At 40.4% G+C, this 21,619-nt stretch overlaps 1 protein-coding gene across 7 annotated transcripts in view; it reads right to left on the bottom strand.

Annotated features, from left to right (window-relative positions):
• The window catches only part of CCDC85A (coiled-coil domain containing 85A), a 193,687-nt gene that overhangs the window by 80,506 nt on the left and 91,562 nt on the right, over positions 1-21,619 (bottom strand). The window lies entirely within an intron of this gene.

Genomic DNA, 21,619 nt, shown 5'->3' with positions numbered 1-21,619 from the left:
TTTCATTGGAAAGGCAGATATGCAGAAAGGAGGAGAGACAGAGAGGAAGATCTTCTGTCCAATAGTTCACGCCCCAAGCAGCCTCAACAGCCGGAGCTGAGCCAATCTGAAGCCAGGATCTTCCTCTGGGTCTCCTATGCTGGTGCAGGGTCCCAAAGGCTTTGGGCCGTCCTTGACTGCTTTCCCAGGCCACAGGCAGGGAGCTGGATGGAAGTGGGGCTGCTGGGATTAGAACCAGTGTCCATCTAGGATCCCGCTGTGTTCAAGGCGAGAACTTTAACCGCTATGCTATCGCACTAGGCCCAATTCTACCTTTTGTTAGTCATTCCAAATTGGTTAAATGTCTGCCCAGGCCAGCAAGTGGAAGATAACCATACTGTGTATGTCCTACACAACTTTTATTCAAGTATCTCAGAAACTGCAATGACCTTTCCTTTGTTTCTTCCCACTCACTTGATATTAATCACATGAAACCCAAGACACATTATTGATCTGTATATTCCCATGTAGGAGGATCACATCAGAGAGCTGCTGGTTTCAAATAAAGACTCCCAGACTCCAGCCTCAAGAAATTCTCAGAAGTTGGGGCCAAAGAAACTACATTTGAATCAGCTCATGTAAGATCCTATCACAAGGTGATAGGAAGGTCATACTCAGAAATAATGCCATATTTGGAGTCCAGCCTGTGACAGTACTGTGCACATCCACACATAGGTGAGTTTACTGGGCCCATGGCATACCCATCACACACACCAACACATTTAGCCACCATTGTGATTTAACCTATTTCAAAATTATTTCATGGGCCCGGCACGATGGCTTAATTGGCTAATCCCTCTCCTCTGCGCACTGGCTCTTGTTCTGGATGCTCCAATTTCCACCCAGCTTTCTGCTTGTGGCCTGGGAAAACATTAGAGGATGGCTCAAAGCCTTGGGAGCCTGCACCCACATGGAAAATCCGGAAGATGCTACTGGCTCCTGGGTTTGGTTCAGCTCAGCTCTATCATGGCCATTTGGGCAGTGAACCAGTGGAAGGAAGATTTCTCTGTCTTTCCTTCTCGCCATAAATCTTTCTTTCCAATAAACGAATAAATCCTAAAACAAATACTTCACACAGTGGAAGTGAATGTTATTTTGAATGAAAAAGATTTTATGATAAAATTTTTACTTTGTAAAGTGCAACACTCAAAATAATTTTTTAAATTTACTTATTAGGGCCTGGTGCGGTAGCCTAGTGACTAAAGTCCTCACCTTGCACATGCCAGGATCCCATATGGGCATGGGTTCATGTCCCAGTGCTGCTTTGCATGCAGTTCCCTATTTATGTCCTGGGAAAGAAGCCAAGGATGGCCCAAAGCCTTGGGACCCTGCACCAGCATGGGAGACCTGGAAGAAGCTTTGGGCTCCTAGCTTCAGATTGGCTCAGCTCTAGCCGTTGAGGCCACCTGGGGAGTGAATCAACAAATGGAAGATATTCCTTTGTCTCTCCTCCTCTCTATATATATCTGACTTTCCAATAAGAATAAAAATATTAATTATTCCACGATGCAGTACTATAGGTTCCTGGATTTCCCTTCCCCTATACCCAAATCCCTGCACTGCCCCCTGCCAACAAATTCCCCCCACGTCATTGCAATAGTATAGTTCTTCACAGTCAGTCTTAGCCCATCATTATGCTATTTAAGTGTATCCTGACATCGTAGGCATGGACATTGGCAAAGAGTCCAGTATGTTATTGTCAAGATATATTCAACAATTTCACTGGGAATCCATCTTTGATTTGCAAGTACAGATACACCCAAGTTTTAGAGGTGAACTTTTTACAAACGTTTGGATATGAACTTAGTTTATTATGGTCAGATTTCAGGGGGAAAAATGTTAATTATTACTCTTTCCATTCAATAAAATGAGGGCCTCAATTAGATGATACTGCATAAAAACCCTGCTATTTATAGCAAAATATTTATAGCAAAATACAAGTAATTAAGTTGCACTCAATTTAAATTGTGACAGATTTACAGACCTAGAAGGAAGACATCACAAATGCAATCATGCCTACAACCACATATGCATATTGGATGCCATACCAGAAGAGTGGGTTGGTTGTTTACACTGAGCCAAAATATCACCTTTAGCAAAAGTCATACTGGGTTATGTTTTATGGATAGTTTCCTCAGGCCCTCACTGCATTCCCAAACTCAGAGGTGTTCCGACTTTGAAAAGTTAGTGAGCTTAAGCACAAGATGTTATATCATTACTTTCTTCTCTTCTATTTCCTTCCACCCACTAGTTCCATTTGATCAGACTACAGTGTGACTTCTTGTTAACAAGAAGGCAGCGATGATGGCTCTGGTAAATGTGTACTTGTCACACAAAATGGACACCTGGTCGACTTCCTGGCTCCAGGCTCTGGCCTCACCTCCAGCCATTGGGGACATCTGGAGAGTGAAACTGAGTGTGTGACCTGTCTGTTTCTTTGTCCCTCAAGTAAAATAAATATTCCTTCCTAACACATTACATCTAAGTCTATTCCCAGGACGAAGAAACAGGGTTCCTCTCAGCCCAAGTTCATTGATTTACTCAAAGAGTCATTTAAAACCTCTTTCAAAGTTCCTGAGATCTAGGTATAAAGAAATTCTTGGGCCAGCGTTGTGGCACAGCAAGTTGAGCTTCTGCTTGTGACAACAGTATTCTATACGGGCACCAAATCAAGACCTGTTTACTCCACTTCCAATCCAACTCTCCATTTATGTGCCTGGGAAAGTAGTAGAAGACAGCCTAAGGACTTGGATCCCTGCCACCCACAGGAGACAGTCTGGGTGAAATGCCTTGCTTTGGCCTGGCTCGGTGCTTCATACTAAAGCCATTTCGGGAGTGATGTGACAAATGGAAATTTTCTTCTCTGTCTCATTCTCTCTGTCTAGTTTTTTTTTCTCCCTCTCCTTTTCCCTCTCCTTACTCCCTGGGTTACTGTAACTGCCTTTCCAATAAATAAATAAATCTTAGAGCAACATAAAGTTCAACTCTACTCATCATTTCTCAAAAGGAGAACTCCGTCCCTTTTCACTCCCCTAAAGCCTGAGGCTGAGTCACTAACCTGTGCAGGAGGCCAATGCCCTCTCAGTTTTGGAATCCCCAGCTCCAGGAAAGGGTTTGGATGTCTGAATCTAAGTGTATTTCTGTTTCTGGATGCTGGTCACCCTGCAGTCCATGCTATAGCACATGTCTGTTGTCACCCACATGCAGCTCTTCACTCTCCTGCAAAGACCTGCTAAATATTCTGGCCTCACTGGCCATCTATTCTCCTTTGCCCCAACTTGGTCTAGTTAAACTCTTCGACTTCCTACTGCTTTCCAAGTCATCACGTCAGGAAGTTTTAAGAAAGCTATGTTTTTTGTATTTGTATTGAATGACTGCACATCTTTAGCCAAGAAAAAAACTGCCTCTTAAAAAATATTTTTAATTGAAAAGCAGATCCAGTTTATGGAGAGGAGAGACAGACAAGATCTTCTGTCCACTGGTTTACTGTCCAAATGGCTGCAACAGCTGGAGCTGAGCTGATCTGCAGCCAGGAGCTAGAAGCTTCTTCCAGGTCTCCCATGCAGGTATAGTGTCCCAAGGCTTTGGGACATCATCTGCTGCTTTTCCAGGATACAAGCAGGCAGCTGGATGGAAGTGGGGCATTTGGGACATGAACAAATGCCCATATGGAATCCTGGCACCTGCAAGGTGAGGATTTAGCCACTGAGCCATTGTGTCAGGCCCTGGATCCTCCACTTTTAATCCAACTTTCAGCTAATGCATTCTGGGAGGCACTGGATGATGACCCAAGGTCAGCCTACTATACACAGTGCTGGCCCCATAGATTACCTTTTCGAAGTACCATATCCCTGAACTTGTCAGTTTTGTGACTCAGGAAAAATGTCGTCCATGGCCCTTTCTAATATACAGAGCAGTTGGAATCGCCTTTCTTAGACTGCAACTGACCATCCTCCAGTACCAACATCTTTCCCATGTTGGATGCTGCTACTCACAACCAGCCAGTTTGCCAGCAAATCTGTTTCCAGTCGCAAAGCTAGAAAACAAAAGATGTCTGTGCTCCTACATGCAGTACAGCCTCAGGATCCTGAGCCAAGATTATGAATTTTAATTCTCTATTGCGGCACCAAGTCATCCAGGCAAGAACATTAGCAAAGACTAATCAAGAAAGAAATCAGCAGGGGACATCCATGCAGTGGATCACCGACAGCAAGCTAAACTTAGCACAGCCAAGGCTAATAGCCTCCTTTCATCCTCTTCACCCATTAAAGATGCCCTGGAAACAAGCTACCCAAGAATATTGCTGCAGTTATCAGTTACAAAACTGGCAGGCGATATTCTTTAAACGCACTGGGCCAGAAGCTCAGAATTTCCTGCATACCCTTTACTTTTCTAGACTGAGCACAGTCATAAGAGGAGCAAGAGCGGAGGTACCAGGGGATAAATAATGCATGAGAACTACAGGTGCGGAAAGCCTTATTCAGACCTGCCATGCTAATGCAAACCTAAGCCTGGCATTTGCTGCAGTGTGTGTCCAAATGCTCGTGAGAATGACCGGGGTGAGGAGGAAGCTTTACCTTTGATCCTGTCCTTAGCTTCCCTCTGGCTTTGGGCTACTCTGCATCGTAAATCACACTGCCCTCCCCTCCAGACCCTTGAGGCTTAGCTACCTAATAACATCACAACACATCAAAGGCCATGAATGAAAGTAGAAGTGAGATGCCTGGTTATATACTCATTCAATTTAAACCCCAATTCAATTTTAAATCTATTATAACCTCTCTTAATTCCCAAGTGTTCTCAGATTTGTGGATTAGTGATGTCACCACAATCCATTTATGTCATTTTCTGGATGTTAGCAGTCCCAGTAAAAGTTGAAAGAAATTAAAGCTGGAAAAAAAAGTAGTTTTAAGAAATGCTCATGCCCATTACACCCTCAGGGAATGCATGATCCCACATTCATTAGAAGGGATTCTCTCAATAATTTAAGATTTATAACCCACTGAGCATAGAAACACAAGTTAAGATGATGAACTGGAAAGCGTTTAACATGTTCCCTTATTCAACTGTGGAACAGGATCACCTTTTCTCTATCATGAAGGCTATAATGTGAATGAAAAGTGTCTTTGTTTACATCTGTTTTCAATCTGAAGGTCCATGGGACTCTCTAGCCATGCGGGAATCTGAAGTGTTTTCATATATCAGAGTGTTGTTTGTGCAATTACCCCTGTATCAAACCCGGATTGTTTGATATCATTTCACTCTTGTTTATTCTCTCTCCTTATGCCACTTCTCAAAAAGTATCAGCTTCAAATTACCCAGGTTTCCATTCTGTCAGTGCAATAATATGGACTCAGCATTTCTTGACCAGACTTCAATACCAGGAAGGTTTCAAGGCTATGCAAGATAGTTCAGATGACTAGGACATGACCTTAGGAACAGCACAGCCAACAACTGAAGCCACAACATTTTCCAGAGATGAATACATTGTTGCTAGAAGGTCATGGTGTTCCAACCTGTATCAGGTTGGAAAGTTATTATCATTCCAGAGACTCTTCTACAGCCCAACATAATGCATAATGCTAGGGGAGGGTGGTCATCTCCAGCTAGCTGACTGCATTGTTCTGCTTAGTTTGGACCTCTGACCTGAAGAAGAATGGGTTTCTGGACTAAATATTCAAGGCATCCACATCTTCTTCAGCAAGTTCTGACGTTCTTCTGGATTTAGCAGGCATTTTGCCCCACTACTCTGTTATTAGAGTTGACTAAGTGGATGCTGTACCTCTACCCTTCAAGACTCCATGATTTAACACAGAAAAACCTACCAACGAGGAATTTATTTCTCTGGTTATATACTGTGAGTTGTATCATTGTTTAGTCAATTAATCCTTGCTTGTTGAATAGCTCAAAGGCCCCAACTCTTGGCTCTCATCTTTGAATACTCATATACACATGCTTTGGAAACAAATATATACTTAATTCAGAAAAAAATTCACACAAGGAGAAGTTTATTCTACTACAGATGCTAGTAATGTCCGACAAACCTAAAACAGGAGGTGGTTTGCTAAATGCAGATCTAGAATGGAAACTTGGTTTTCCTCACTCTGAATAAATTTCACCAGCTCATCCAGATCCATCCATCCACATATCATACGGTCAGACTCCATTTCAATGAAGCAAACTTGCTCAGATCACCTCTCATTTCCTCTGATCATCTTAGCATCTCTGTGGGAAAGCGTCCGTAATGTGTTTACAAGCACGTGCCCCCACCACTCCACAAGTAAGTATTTCCTCATGAATCCCACTGAGAGAACACTCCAGAAAGAAGTGTTTGCCAAGTATCTAACGTTCTTTTTTAGAATTCAGAGTGAAGTGACTAAACCCTGGTACATAATAAAAATGATTAAATATGGACTCTACTGAGCCTGTATAGTAAATATTTTATATATTAATGTTTCCAAAAGCCTTATCTCATTTTTACTAGCCTTCTGTATGGCATTATTCTATTTTAGCAGATGTGATAAAATAACATTTCATAAGCATAAGCATTTCTGGCCCATTTTAAGTAAGCTAATGGATAATTATTGTATTATTAATATGCTATGTAATCTGTTTAAAAGACGCTTTCCTCTTCTCACTATTAGTGATAGTTCATTGCCTCTAACAAAAAATGGAAAATCCCCTCTAAAGCAAATTGGTCCCTGACACATGCCCAAGATACACAATTCTCTTATGATTCCTATAAAGACAGGTTATAACCTGGAAGAATATTATTCAGCATATCCAGCCTGCTATCTCCCTAAAATTCATTCCCGTAAGTCACCAAATTTTCCTTAACAACTTTAAAAGCTACCATCCTGATTTAGGGAAAACCAGTTGTTAGAGACTACCAGAATGCTCCCATTTAAGTATTAACATGGAGCGTTGGGGTCAGCTTCTACGTGTTCTCCTTCTGTAGGCATGGACTTGCTTCTAAGATCCCTCCTCCTCTTTTCTTTTCCCATTACAGAAAAACAAAAAACTATCCCATTATAGGTACTTCTCATGAAGCATGTTACAAAGAGTTTAAGATATGACCTATGAAACTGTGTCACATAATGCAATGTAATTAACAAAAATAAGTAAAGATATTTCATAAATCCCTGGCATAGTTGTGCAAGGAGGAATCCTTCTGTACTATTAATGACACTTTGGACTAAGTTTTTAAACACAGGTGCCATTATTATAGCAAAAAGAAAAAGGCACACATGCCATCAGAAACACATTTAGAGATTTCCATAAGTGGGGACTATTGAGGAGAACACGAAGAGGCAATGAAAGCTATACCTTGCTGGGAGATCCTGCTGGGTGCTAAAGTTCCTGATGTTATTTTCACATCGAGGAAAGAAAAATTGTTGCCTGTAGGTTTCACATTTTAAAACCTGACTTCTTTATTTTCTGGGATGCCTGCCTTCCGTTCCTTTTCCTATATGTAAGAAAGATGTCAACACTTACAGACTTAATTGGGATGTAGCAGAAAAACCTGTCAACTAGAAGCACAGAATTCTGACACAGAGGCCATCAGGCACACAACACACGGGCACTGATACTGGTGGTTTCCACGTCACCTCTTAGCCCTCACAACTGGGCCTTTGCTCTTAGCCAAGAGTTAATATGGTGCGGGAGAGAGGAGGATTCTTCCCAGCATGTCCTTTTTGTTCTATACTCCAAAGAGCTTCCTGACACAGATACTGATACCGAAACTACTCACGGGGAGAATCCATTGCACAGATACCATTTTCTTACTATATTACAGACAAATTAGGACATGCTTTTGACAGAAATTATGTGACTGGCAGAATCCCACATTCTCAGAGGGAGGGGCAATTTGTCACCACTGGAGGCAGGTACTTATCACCTACACTTATTGTAAGCCCTCTGAGGCCTCTTAGGTTCAACTTCAACTCATGCTTTCAGAAAGCAGCCAACCTGCTATTCATTTCTCTTGTGTAGGCTGAGCTTCTGCATCGCAAGAGTGAAAAGCTGGCAGTACAGAATTAGTGAGTTACATAAATGCCACATACTGTATCTGGCTACTTGTCAAGAAATCAACTCAGCATGGAAGATTATGACTTACTAAACTCTAAAAAACTTTGACTTTAGTCCCCAAATAACAAAATGCCCAGAACAGTATTTACATAAAGGTCAGAAACAATGATCTTTACTACTCTGAGGAAAAATAAATTAAGACTCAGCAACCTTCTGGTCAAACTGACCTCTTTCTCTGAAGTTGTCAGACAGTATTTTTAAGAGGAAGCATGTGAGCAATAGTCTCTTTCACTAAACATGAAAAAGGGAAAAAAAAGTCAACCCAGCAAAAAAACAACCAAAGCAGAGAAAACATCAAGCAATACCTGGATGCCCTGATTCCCTGATCATGTAATACACCTAACTCAATGACTCAAGTTTATCCTCATGAGTTTACACCCGACATCACCAGAATCATTGTCATCATTACTAATAGTACCAACAGCACCAGTCCACTCCCAGGTCCATTAGAAGTACTGGTGTTAGGATCCATCATGTACTAACTATATTGTAGCTTACTCTCTTCAAAGCACCATACTACATATTCTTAAGTGTGATTTTTTCTAGAAGTTTTTCTCTGCAGCCCAACAACCTAGACATATTGTCTTTTGAAGCAGAAATGCTGACGTTGTTTAACTGCCTGCCATGGTCAGCTGGCCTCAACATGACCAAAGAACATATGAATGAAATAAGAGGTGAGGGTGAGCATTTGGTACAGTTGTCAAGACCTCCGGATATATCCACGTTGTTGCCAGCTTTTGATCCAGCTACCTAATCATGCACAATGATGATTCAATCATGTGGGCTCCTACCAACCATTTGAGAAGCCTGGATTGAGTTCCTGGCACCAACCTCCTCCAGCCCTGGTTGCTGTGGTCTTTGAGAGTAAGCAGATGGTGTGTGCGTGTGTGCATGTGCGTGTGCAAGAGTGCCTTTCAAATAAATTTTAAAAAATTAAATTGTGAATCAGATCATCAACTCTGCACAGTATTATGTGAATGAAATGGGCAAGAGAATTAAAGACTTCCAAGAGATCAGGCTGCTCCCAAACCAAGAAAGTCAGTGAGTAGGTCACCTCGCTGACCTTTTCCATTCCTACTGAATGGAAACATCATGACTCAGAAAACAGATTTGAAAGGCTAACTATTTTACACTTTTGGATTTTCTCTACACACAGATTTCTTTAGCCTAGAAAATTCTGCTTCACTTGTAGACAACTAATATGGCAGAGACTGATCATTTCCTATCAAAACTCAAGGGAACTGAGCTTTGACCCTAGTATTCTCCAGCTGGGAGCTGTCCAAATCACTTACTGCACTATGCTTTGTAGAAGGCCCTCAATTCTGTATGTGTCATGACGTGAAGAGGCAGGGGTCCTGTTATAATCCTCCTTTCTTCCAAAACTTGCCAATCAGCAGGATCCATAGGATTATATATTCTAGCTTTGTAATCCTGGAAAGATGACACTATACTGGTTCGCACTCTTCCTCATGGTCAGCTTCTTTTTCATACATGATGCCATCAGTGTCAGCCACAAAGGAATAGGATGATCCTCAGCCAACAACCATGATATCAAGATCCTGCATTAAGCTACTCACAGCATCTTTGTGGTCCTGGGAAGTTTTATTCACATGGATACATGCAATGGATAAAATCCAATTATCCCAGAATGGATCACATGGAATAATTTTTTTTAGGGGGGGGGGCTGATTCAGATTTAGATACAAGTGACCTGCAAGACTAAAAGCATGTCACACTAATTGCTCATGCCCTATCCTATCTTCATTTCATATCCTATCTTCAGTCCAACTGCCTAATCATATGACTATTTTCTTCCCAGGAGACAAGAGAAGATTGTGGAAAGGAGATGGAATCACAGTTCCTTCTGAGGATCAAAACTGAATGCACTGGACCAAAAGCAAGTGAACTTAGTAGATAATCAAAAACCACAGTTTCTGTTGCCAACTGGGCTTTTAAAAAAAAATGCCACTGCTAGTTGGGCTGCTATGCCTGTACCCCAGAAATCTGGTATGACCTCATGCCCATCACCCCACTTCCCGCCATGTTACTCTTAGGCCGCCTATGCTTACACGGTTGTTGCTGTTTTTCAAGTGTAATTCTCAGCAACTGCAGATCACTCTGTACAAAGTATCAGTACAGGCACAAGGCTCCCTGCAGAAACAATTAGCACTCTTGCTGCAGAGAGCAGATGGGATATCCACCTCCTCTGACCTCCACCAACCACAACTAATTTGAATCATTAGTGTAGACACTGACCTACACATTTGTTAGGTTCAGGGACTAGGAATGTGGTGTTAACTGTGGTGCTCTGGTCTTAGGAACTGTAAGTTGGACACAACCAGATCTGTTAGAAAATAAATTAATGATCTGCTGTTAATGATGGCAGGGTGGGGGGGTGGAAGCAGAACCAAGGCCCCATGAGATGAAATGCAGTTCTCGCTGGTGTGTTAGAAAATGCACCAATGAACTTGCTTCTGAAAATGTCGTGTTCATGCCAAATTTAAGGTAAACATAATTATGTTGAATACATCAAAAGTATCTAATTAAACACACTCTTCCAGGCTAAAATATGCAGGCAGACATAGCTAATTTTAACTGATTTCAAACTTATTTCATAACAACTTCATTATTTATTGAAAAGTGTCAATCAAAACCATTAAAACAGCTTATTTGGATAAGAAGAGCTTAAAACTGGCAGTGATTTTTCATTGTAATTAATTTCTGGTTTTCTGCTTTGGGTACATAAGCATCTGATTATTTTCATGCTGTAAGGGGAGAAAAAGAACAAAAGGAAATTTTATGTAAGGAGCAGTGGCAAGAGAAGATAAAGCTGGGTGAGTCATCTGGAGCTAGGATTATGACCAAGTGCTAAACTGTTCATCACACGCACTAAGGACCTCAGCCTCCCTCAGTCTATCCATCCCTCTGCCATGAATCATCACCATGGCAGTCATGTTCCCCCTCAGTGATTGGGGTAAACTCTCAATCTTCTTAAAGCAGCATGGGACACAGACGACAGGCTGACTCTGGGATCTGCAAGAGAGCCTCTGGGAAGGAATGGAAGGTGAAAGACTGAAGTTTCCCCAGAGTGTTTCTACTATGATTCAAATTGTCCCAATGGGAACACTCTAAGGAAAGGGAAAAGAAAATCAACAGTTAACAGGACACAGACTTAAGAGGCCAGACATCTGCTCCAAAATGGTTTAAAAAAAAAAAAAACCTCACAATGCCCCAAACTGTTCACATTTATTTGCATACAATATTGTGTCATGGGTGTGACAATGTCCCATTTCTTACAGTCAGGCAAACTGTGAAAAGAGGAAGAAGTTAAAATGGAAAAAAAAAGGTCAACAATAAAGGAGAAATTATAGGCTTACATACAAGAAAGGAGATATGGCTAAATCCTCAGTCAGAAAGGTTAGGTTTGGCACAGAATTAGTTGAAGAATATAGGTGCATAACTGTAACATGCATTCCCCAGGGAACATGGCTTTCATTTCAGGCCACTGAGATGAATTCGTCCTCCTGCTATAATCAACTAAGAAGTGTGAAAACAGGTGCCATGTTTCTCTGACAGTAAACAATAGGCACTGGCAAACAGGAATCCCTGAGAAGTGAAGCCCTCTTTGATGTGAGCCCATTTGTCCTGGCTTTCTGTCTCAGAACATTCCCCAGGACATGGTGTAGAGAAAAAGAGGCAGAGCAGAGCACGCATCTCCTGGATTTGAGAAATGGAGATTCAAACTCACAGGCATCATTCTATTGGGCAGAATAATGAGGAGACACTTCTTCAGGGGAAAGTGCAGCGCAGAAGGGTGCTTTCAGAGCATCCTGGTGGTCGCAGAGCCCTGACAAACAGCTGCATTACACAGAGGCAGAGCGATGCTCTTCCAGGTCCGGCCTCGAAGCAGCCACTCTGATGCTGACAGACAGGCCAGAGAGCTAATGTTACAGCTACGTGGATGGACCCTGGAGTTCCGAGGGCAGCCAGAGACACATCCCCAAACACACAGGCATTTTTCAGCTGAGACACAAAAAGACCACAAGTTTGAGGGAAATACAACTTCTCAAAATACAGCTCCCATCCTAAGACTAACTACTAAGCCTGAAACAGAGCCATCTTAACAGAGAATAAAAATAAGCCTAACAGAATCAAAAGGATTCACCAGTAATCTACCTTCCCAGCAGAAGAAAACCCAGTTTTCTTTCACAGACAACCTAATCCAGATTCCCTACAAGGAGTTATCCTCAATGCCTCATTTACAATAAAAATACCAAGTCACACAAAAATTTAGGATTATGTGAGTCATAATGAATAGGCAGCCAATGCAGAGGGATCAAGAGATGCCCTAGATATAGGAATGCATAGAGAGGATTTAAAATGGTTATTATAAATAAGTTGAAGGGCTCAGAGAAAAATATGGACATGTGACGGAACAGATGGAACAATCTCAGCTGAGATGAGAAAAATACAAAAGAGAACCAATTCTAGTCCTGAAATGTAGTATGTTCAAAACAAAGACAAAAAACTGACCAAGTAGATTCAATATTATACTGAAGACAATAGTACAGAGATCATTGAACTTGAAGACAAACCAATGTAAATTATCCCACCTTGAAGAACACAGATAAAGTATTTGGAAAATAAGAAGCCTCAGTAAAGGCAGCATCACTACACAAAGTGGTCTAATATGTAAAATATTTAGAAGAGAAGACAGAAAGGAACAGAAAGTACTGAGATATTTCAGTTTTAATTTGATAAAAATGCAAAAGCTCAGTGAGCCTTAACAAAGAATTTTTACCAAAAATCATACAATATCAAACCTGTTGAAAACCAAGGATACAGATATCATTAAAAAGATCCAGGAAAAAAATAGATGCATTAGCTACAGAGAACAAATATTGATACTGCCATGGGTGTGGAGTGTGTCAATTGGAATTTCGTACCCAGCAAACATATCCTACAATTTTAAAGTTGGAATAAGGAATTGGAATAGACACAAAGTCTAAAATTTCTTGCCAGAAATCCGCACTCCATTAAGAAATCTCTTCAGGCTAAAGAAAGTAACAGCAGCCCAATACCCAGCTAGAAAGAAGAATGCTGGTTACAGGAAAGACACAGGTCAACAGAGAATGCAAACTTCTCAATTTCACTAAAATAATTCTGAGTACTTAATGGAAAGTACTACACTGCAGCTTTTACAATGCTTATAGAAAGAAAATGCAACAATACACTGAAGATGAGAGCATCATTATATGATAATTTTATTCACTGTACACAAAGCATGCATTACAAATTCTAACATTATGATAAACTCCATTAACATAGTATGGTTTGCAGAGTAATGATTTTAAAATATACCAGAGTTAAAAATATTAACAATAACTTAGATATTAAAATTAAGCCAAGGAGAAAGAAAACAGCACAAATAGAAAACTTATTGTCCATGCCCACAAAGATGGACATATGACTGTTTAGCAAGAACTATACTATACTAATTATATAGGGGAACTCAATGTGGAGGGACAGAACTTGGGGAGACAGTGAAGAAAATCTCAGGGCCTATGGAAATGTATCATAAAATGATAATAATAAAAGTTAAAAACATAATGAAGTCTCAATGATACCAACAAGTATATTAAGTGGAAATGTATTAGCAACTCTAACTAAAAGGCAAGTACTGCCAGAAAGGCAAAATACAATTTAAAGGCAAAGTACAATGTAAAGCCATATATAGAATCAAATTAAGTAGGAAGCAAAAGTATATATCACATAAATAATATGCTTAACAAAGAGGGCAAGCTTACTTTAACAAAATAGATTTGTGACTTAAGAAGAATAATTCATAAAGATAAAAAAGGTTGATTTATCAGGAAGGTTTACTAGAAAATATGTGCATGACAAAACAGCAAAATAAAGGGGGAAATCTGATAGAAGCAAATGAATAAAACGATAAACCAACATTATAGCTGAACATTTATTCTTCAGAAGACAGCTCGTAAATCCCAACAAATCTTTACTAAGTAATGGCCTATTCAATTGCAGCAAATCTTTGGTAAAAATTTTTATGATGAAATCTACTTTACTTAAGATAAAAAGTTGTTAATAATTTAATTTAAAAGGATAGAATATTTCTTTTCTTTTTATTTTTATTGCAAAGTCAGATCCAGAGAGAGGACAGACAGATCTTCCCTCCACTGATTCACTCCCCAAGTGGCCACAACGGCCAAAGCTGAGCTGATCAGAAGCCAGGAGTCAGGAACTTCTTTCAGTGTTTCCCATGCGGGTGCAGGGTCTTAAGGCTTTGGACCCCTACCACCCATGTGGGAGAATCCAGATGGCATTCAAGGCTCCTGGATTCACCCTCACCAGGCCTGGTCATTTCAGCCATTTGGGGAGTGAACTCAATGGATGGAGGATAGATTCACTCTCTTTTCTCTCCTCCTCTTATGAGTATTAATCAGAGGAATGAAAGTAAGAACTACTGAGAGATACTATAATAACCATACCAGGAAGGTAAAAACATAAAAGCCTGGCAATACCAAATGTGTACTAGGATAAGGAACCCCTGGACTTCCTTTACATTCATAACTGGGGTGAAAAACGATAGAACCACTTTCTGAAATTGGCTGTGTTTTGCCAAGTTCATCATACATCTAGCCTCCAACCTGCAATTCCATCCATAGGTATACAGCCATAGGGAACGAAGATTTGTCCACAAAAGTTGCATATATCACTTAGTTATAAATTCTAAAAACTGGAAACAATCTAAATGTCCATCAACACAATCATGTTTCAAAGTATTATAGTCATGCAATGGAATATAAACATATTTCTTCAAAAACATCAATAATGGATGCAACACAGATCATTCTCAAAAACATGATTTCAGGACAGAATCTACACATAGGAGTAAATAATATATGATTCTATTTACTTAGAACAAGCAGAATGAATATGTAGAGATGCACAGTGGTTATTTAAGAGTACTTTCCAGGGTAATGGAAATGTTCTAAGTTTTCATTGAAGTCTTGGTTACATGAGTACGCAGTTTGTAAAAATTCACATTATATATGAACAACATATACATTGTACTTAAAATTGTAAATTTCATCTGAAAAAAAGAGGTATAATCTAACATTCCCAGTGGTTCAACAGATCCTACAAATAATAATTTCTAATACCAAAGGCAAGTCGGAAGTTCCTTACTTCAGAAGTGTGCTTAGCTAACAGTGGAACTTGATTAGTGTGCATCTACTTCCCCACCAAAAGTTTCTGAAAGGGGAAGACAGAGAATGAGCCAAAAACAGCTTTTTCTTAGATATGCTATCATTTTCTTCTATTCTTGCCTCTTTTTTTTCTAATACTATCTGGTACTCAATATGATAACAAGTGACTATCAGTGACTAGATCCTCATTCATGTCACTGCTGGCAAACTGCTTTGATCTTTAAGCATTTCACTTCTTTTGATGAAGATTTAGCTCCCTTAATGCTATGAGGCATTTTCCAAATGCCAAGTTAATGGAATTGAGAGGTCTTCAAATAAAACCTAAAATGCTACCCTAAGGGCAAGTAAATGAAGGCCCCCAAAAGAGTCACAATACTGTGACATTACATATCCCCAGATAAAGGAGAAAAGAGACCTTACCCAACTGGTTCAGGGCAGAGCCTACCCTAAGTGCCTATCTAGTACAACTCTGAACCAACAAATTCTGTAGAATAGTAAATTGCCACACAGAGTGAATGGTTGTAAGAGACAATCCCTGCCAACACAAGTTAGGGAAAGGTTGCTTGTGTCTGTGGCAGGTAGGGAGAACATGCCAAGTAGTTTAAGCAATTTTGAAATGGCACATTTGGACTCAGCGTGATGGATTAATTGGTAAATCCTCACCCTGCAAGTGCCAGGATCCCATATGGGCACCAGTCCATGTTACTCCACTTACCATCTAACTCCCTGCTGTGGCCTGGGAAGGCAGTAGAGGATGGCCCAAAGCCCTGGGACCCTGCACCCACACAGGAGACCTGGAAGAAGCTCCTGGCTCTAGGCTTCTCAGTCCAACTCCAACTGTTATGGCCATTTGGAGAGTAAACCAGCAGATAGGAAATCTTTCTCTTGGTTTCTCCTAAATCTGATCTGCCTTCCCAATAAAAATAAACCTTTAAAACAACACATTGTTTAGATTTGTGTTTTCTTTGCGTTTTGGTTTAAGCAATAGGAAACTTGGTTCCATGGTCAAAGAACCTGTGGTTCTTCTTCAAAAGTCCATCCATGATTTTGGAAATACAACTCAGATTTCTGAAGACCTTAAGAAGACTGGCATACACCCAAATGGAGTCTGAGAAGCACATTCTACTTGAAGACCCATTAAACTTCATGCCAACAGTAGTACAGGCAGGCTGGCAGAGAGATGACTGTGGAACACAGGATTCAAGGGCACGTATTATTTTTAAATATTGATCTGAACTATACTGGCCTAGACTTTGTTATGTACCTAAAAATGACCAGAAAGCTGTGGGATATACCCTGTACGACAAAGAACAATTCAACATGGGATTTTGAAGAACGTGATTAGAGGAGAAAAAAAATTCCTATGTGCCCTAAATCCTGTTCAGAGTCAAAGAATTCATGCGTTCAAGAAAAAAATTTTTCCAGAAAGCAGAGAATAGAGAAAACAATTCAGCAAACATCAATAATGTGAAAACCCTGAAAGAGCAAAAAAGATACCCAAGGAGCACTGACCATCAGCTGACCATGTCCCTAGTGAGGACCAAAGTCCTGAGTTCAAGATCACCATTTCCAACTGCTCAATGGGACATCTCACTTAGGGGTTTTACAGTTTCCCACACTAACAAGTTAAAGATATCACAGTCATTGACTCTCCATATGTCCTCCTAGTGCCACCTCAGTATCTTCACTAGGATTCAACTGGGCCACTTTCCTTCCCCACCCACAACCCAGCTACTCCTCTACTATAATCATCTTCCACAAAGCTGCCACATACACACTTTGGAAAATCAAATATGACTTCATTGTATTCTCCCCGTCAGACACTCAACAGCTTCCTGGTGTCTTCAACATCAAAAGCCCTTAAAGGCATGGACCCTGCCTGCCTCCCCAGTCACATTGTTCCCATGGCTTCATCTGCTTATGTAGTCAATTCCATACCCAGTTATTTCGAATCCCATGATGTTACCTACGATGTGCCACAAAAGCTACTCCATCTAGCTGACAGACACTTTTCTAATGTCTGTAGCTAAACTACTCCATACTTCATCCTAAACTCAGAGCAAGAGTTACCACCTCTTAGAAACCTAGCTGAGGAAGGTGATATTATGACTGCAATTATAGTAATTCCTAGGAGAAAATAGGAAGTGGTCAGCTCTTTGGGAGACTTGAATCATAGGGATCCAGTTCCCTTCAACTCATGTTAGTATTTTCCATGCTTGTGCAAAAGCCTTGTACACAGAAGGTAATAAGGGGTAATTGAAGGAATAAATGAATGCATGAATGAAGAGGTGAAGCCTTTAAAGTGTTTCTTCAAGAGATTTTGCAATGTGTGAAGCATCTGTCATATACTATGAAGCATCTGTCATATACTAAGTCACACTTTGGGTACTGCTCCATGACTTTAGGCAAGCCATGTGAATTTTCATGTCTTATTCTTCCCATGTCTCTGATGTAAAATGGAAAAATAGCTCAATAATCTCTAAAGGTTTCTGTTTCAATTCTAACATTTGATAACAGTAAGATGCTGTGTTTCTGAAGCAGCAATAGGGAAAGGTGTGCAATTTAAAGCTTAATTTAACATAGAATACAAAGTGTGTGTGAAGGGGGTCTTGAATTTTCTGTTCAGGAGAAGTTTTCAGGAAGGAAAAAGGTAAACCAGCTGATGTTATGGACCTCATTTTTAAATTTTACCTCCTATTCCATCTCCTCGTTATTAGAAAACAAATGTCAAAGGCACATTAAACAAGATCAGGGGAAATATTTCGGAAGAATTGCCAATTCGGCATCCAAGAGTCAGCCTCCTCATTCAAGCTGTTGAGGTATTGCAAACCAATCCAAGAATAATTGAAGGCCAAAATAAATAAACAGAATTTAAAAAAAAAGAGGGGGGACTCAAACTCTTAACAGCCCCAGCAACTCAACTTTAAAGACCATGTCTCTGCTTCTTTGGCTGTGTAAGATTTTGAAGAGCCAGTGTCTTTAGCACTTGCTCGAAGCTGCTAGTTGCTGAAAAAGATGACTTGGTTAATGGTCACCGGTTTGCATATGTAGCCTGAATGTACATCAACCTTCAAATTAAAATACACAGAATGACTTTCAAAATTCCCTGGGATATTCTAACCACTCATAATCTCAAAACACTGTACTGAACAGCCAGCAACAAATAAATAAATAAAAAAGTAGAGCATTTCTTATTTAAGACTATAACCTTGTGAAAAATTAATCCGTTTCTAAATTTCTCTAATAGTAACATAAGAAGGGAGGCACCCTGTGTCCATTCCATAGAGCATGAAAATCTCAAAGTTGTCAATCTGACCAAATGGATTAGCTGTGAAATCTTTCCTGTAGTCAATTTCAAGGAACATTTATGCAGGTTGAGAAAACATCAGGAGGCTAACCTGTAACACTAATGTTTTGAGTTATGATCTCAGCCTCTTCTCCTAATCCACAAAACTAGACCTACAAAAGCCACTAAGCCAAAAGGACAGATTCACTCTACAGGATCACCAGGAACTTTGCTGCTTTTCAAAAATGAGAAAAGACTTCAATTTTGCTTGTGGGTAAAAGAAACAGCAAAATCTAATTTGTCCCAGTGAATGCAGGTGTAAAGGTCATTATGAAGACAAACACCACCAAAGGAGTACAGGGATGTATTTATGTCTACAAGATACTACATCAAGCAGTCATTACCTGAAAGCCAGTTGGACGGGGGAGCATTTCATCGATGTGTCGACTGAGTCTCAATATTGCTCAGTAGTCTATTACAGTTCTGATTTAATCCTCTTTCACTATTTGATAGGATATTGACAAGGAGTGCAAAAGTGGACATTAATTTTAAAAACAGTGTATGATCTACACGGTGCTTCACAGCAAATGCTACCAACTCTAAAAATTGGCATTTGCAGGAGCCAGCATGGTAGTCTAGCAGATACAACTGCCACCTGCAATGCTGGCATCTCATAATGGTGCCAGCTCAAATCCTGGCTGCTCAATTTCTGATCCAAATCCATGCTAATGGTCTGAGAAAAGCATCAGAATGTGGCCCAAGTGTATGGGTTCCTGTCACCGAATGTAGGAAACCTGGATGAAGATCCTGACCTTGTCCTAAGCCTGGTCCAGCACTGGCTATTGCAACCATCTGAGTGAAACCACAGCTGGAATAGCTCTTACTCCTTGTCTCCCCCTACTCTCTGTAACTCTTTCAAAAGAACTAAATGAGTAAATGAGCAGACAGACATTTTCTAAAAATCAACATCTGTGACAATGACTTTATGCTCCACAGTGAAACCATTTGAACTATAACTTACAGCTATGTTGAACCCCTGGAATTAATTTACCAAGGAAGTCATTATATAGATTTCTAAAGGAATGAGATGTTTCATTCATGTCTTGTATAACTGGGGATGGATGCATTCACTGCCAGCAAGGCCAAATTATAACCATAAAATCACAGTTCCATGTAAGTACACTGCTGTAAATTCATTTATGCCCTGCACCAACTTCATGTTTTTAAAGTCTACATTATTTAGCATCTATATAGACAGCATCAACATGAGGGATGTGTGGATGGACAGATGGATATATACGTGCATACATGTATGAAAGGGGATGAAGTAGGTCATTTGGTTCAAAATAAGCCACCTTTGCTAAATCCAAGTTTGAATCTTTCAACACCAGGGACATTGAGAGAATGACTAAGCTCAATGTCTGAGTGCCCTCCAGAGGACCACTGGTGTAGGCGCTAGAGTCCAAAAGCCAAAGCCTGGGATTCTTGTATTTAAGCAAGGAAACAAATCCTGCTCTCAGAGAGAGATCAATTCACTTTATTCCAATTCCCAAGCAATTGATAGTGTCACTGCATTGTGGACAGCTCTTCCCAATTAGTACACTCAGACTTACAAGCTAATACTTTTTTTTAAAATTTTCTTAGCAATATTCCCAAACACTCCCAGTATGTACACACACACACACACACACACACACACGCGTGTTATTGGTTTTACTGCTCTGTAGAACTCTCACTAACACATAGATTCAGCAGAACAGAGCAACACAGCTTATTCAAAGATGTGGATTGGCTGTAGCGGTAAAAGAAACAGATCCTTCACAAGGTGTCCACAAAGGACACTGTCAGGTTCAAGAGCCACTTCAAGGACAGAGTAGCCATTTTATACCTTTCAACTGGTTTAATACCTCTTATTGTCCAAATATAGTTGCACTAAAGCTTTCAGTGTTATATACAGTAGTCTTATCTTATTAGCCAATGGTGTACTAACCTAGAGGCAACACTAGCTCAATTTCTGCAGTAACAAAAGCTTTAGTTCCTTTTTTTAATATTTGACACCACATATGCATATGGCTGACAACATTTTCCCCCACAATAAGAACCATCAACTTCACATTCTAGCTGAAGTCTTCCATGAGACTCACAGCAGCTCAGCCTACTCTCAGCCTCAACTCTGCCATACTGCCGTCATTCTGGGTCTTCCTGTTGTTTCTCCAGTGATACATTTGCCAGTATATTCTCCAAAACCTCTCTAACAAAGTTTACAAAGGGGAACAATTTTCAAATACTTTTATTGTCAACAATTATTATACTTCAGACCCAATTGCTGGAATAAGAAATCTTAAGTTAAAACTAAACCCTCCGGAAGAATCAAGATGGTGGAATAGGGTAAGAACACGTTTAGACGGATGGAGAAACATTTAATCAGGATGAAGCAGAGAGGACACATTGCAGGATATAGGAGTGGACAGAACAACAGTAGGGGGTGCCTGGAGACTGACAGACACAGGAAATCAGTGAAAATAATGGTGTGGTGTTTCAGTGATGGATAACCCAGTGACACTGAGCAAATGGCAATCTGAACTCCACCAGCAGCCAGAACACCACCAGCAACCAGGTGGAAAGGGACGTTTATTGGGAGCTCAGGAGGTGAATCCATAGAACTGCCCATCCTGCTGGTCCATTTGATTTGACCAGGAGCAGAGACAGAGCGGCACATCCCAGATAGCAAGTGTGAGAACAGGATGGATTTCATAGCCCAGTCAGCCCCCTAGAGCCAAATTAGGCACCATTTTGCATAAGGAGGCAAAAACAAGGCAAAGGGCTGTGCATACGCTGAGCTGGGAGTGAACTCATTTGTGACTCAGTGAACTGTATCAACATTCTACAGCTTCCACCCAAGAGAGGTCTGGGTAGCCCTCAGACCTGATGGTCAGCAGATCCAGAACACTAGTAATGGCATGTCAGACGCCATGTT

This window comes from Ochotona princeps, chromosome 8 (genome assembly GCF_030435755.1).
Source record: "Ochotona princeps isolate mOchPri1 chromosome 8, mOchPri1.hap1, whole genome shotgun sequence".
NCBI classification, from domain to species: domain Eukaryota; kingdom Metazoa; phylum Chordata; class Mammalia; order Lagomorpha; family Ochotonidae; genus Ochotona; species Ochotona princeps.
Note: the sequence above shows the minus strand (reverse complement) of the source record. Positions and strands in the feature narration are given on the sequence as shown.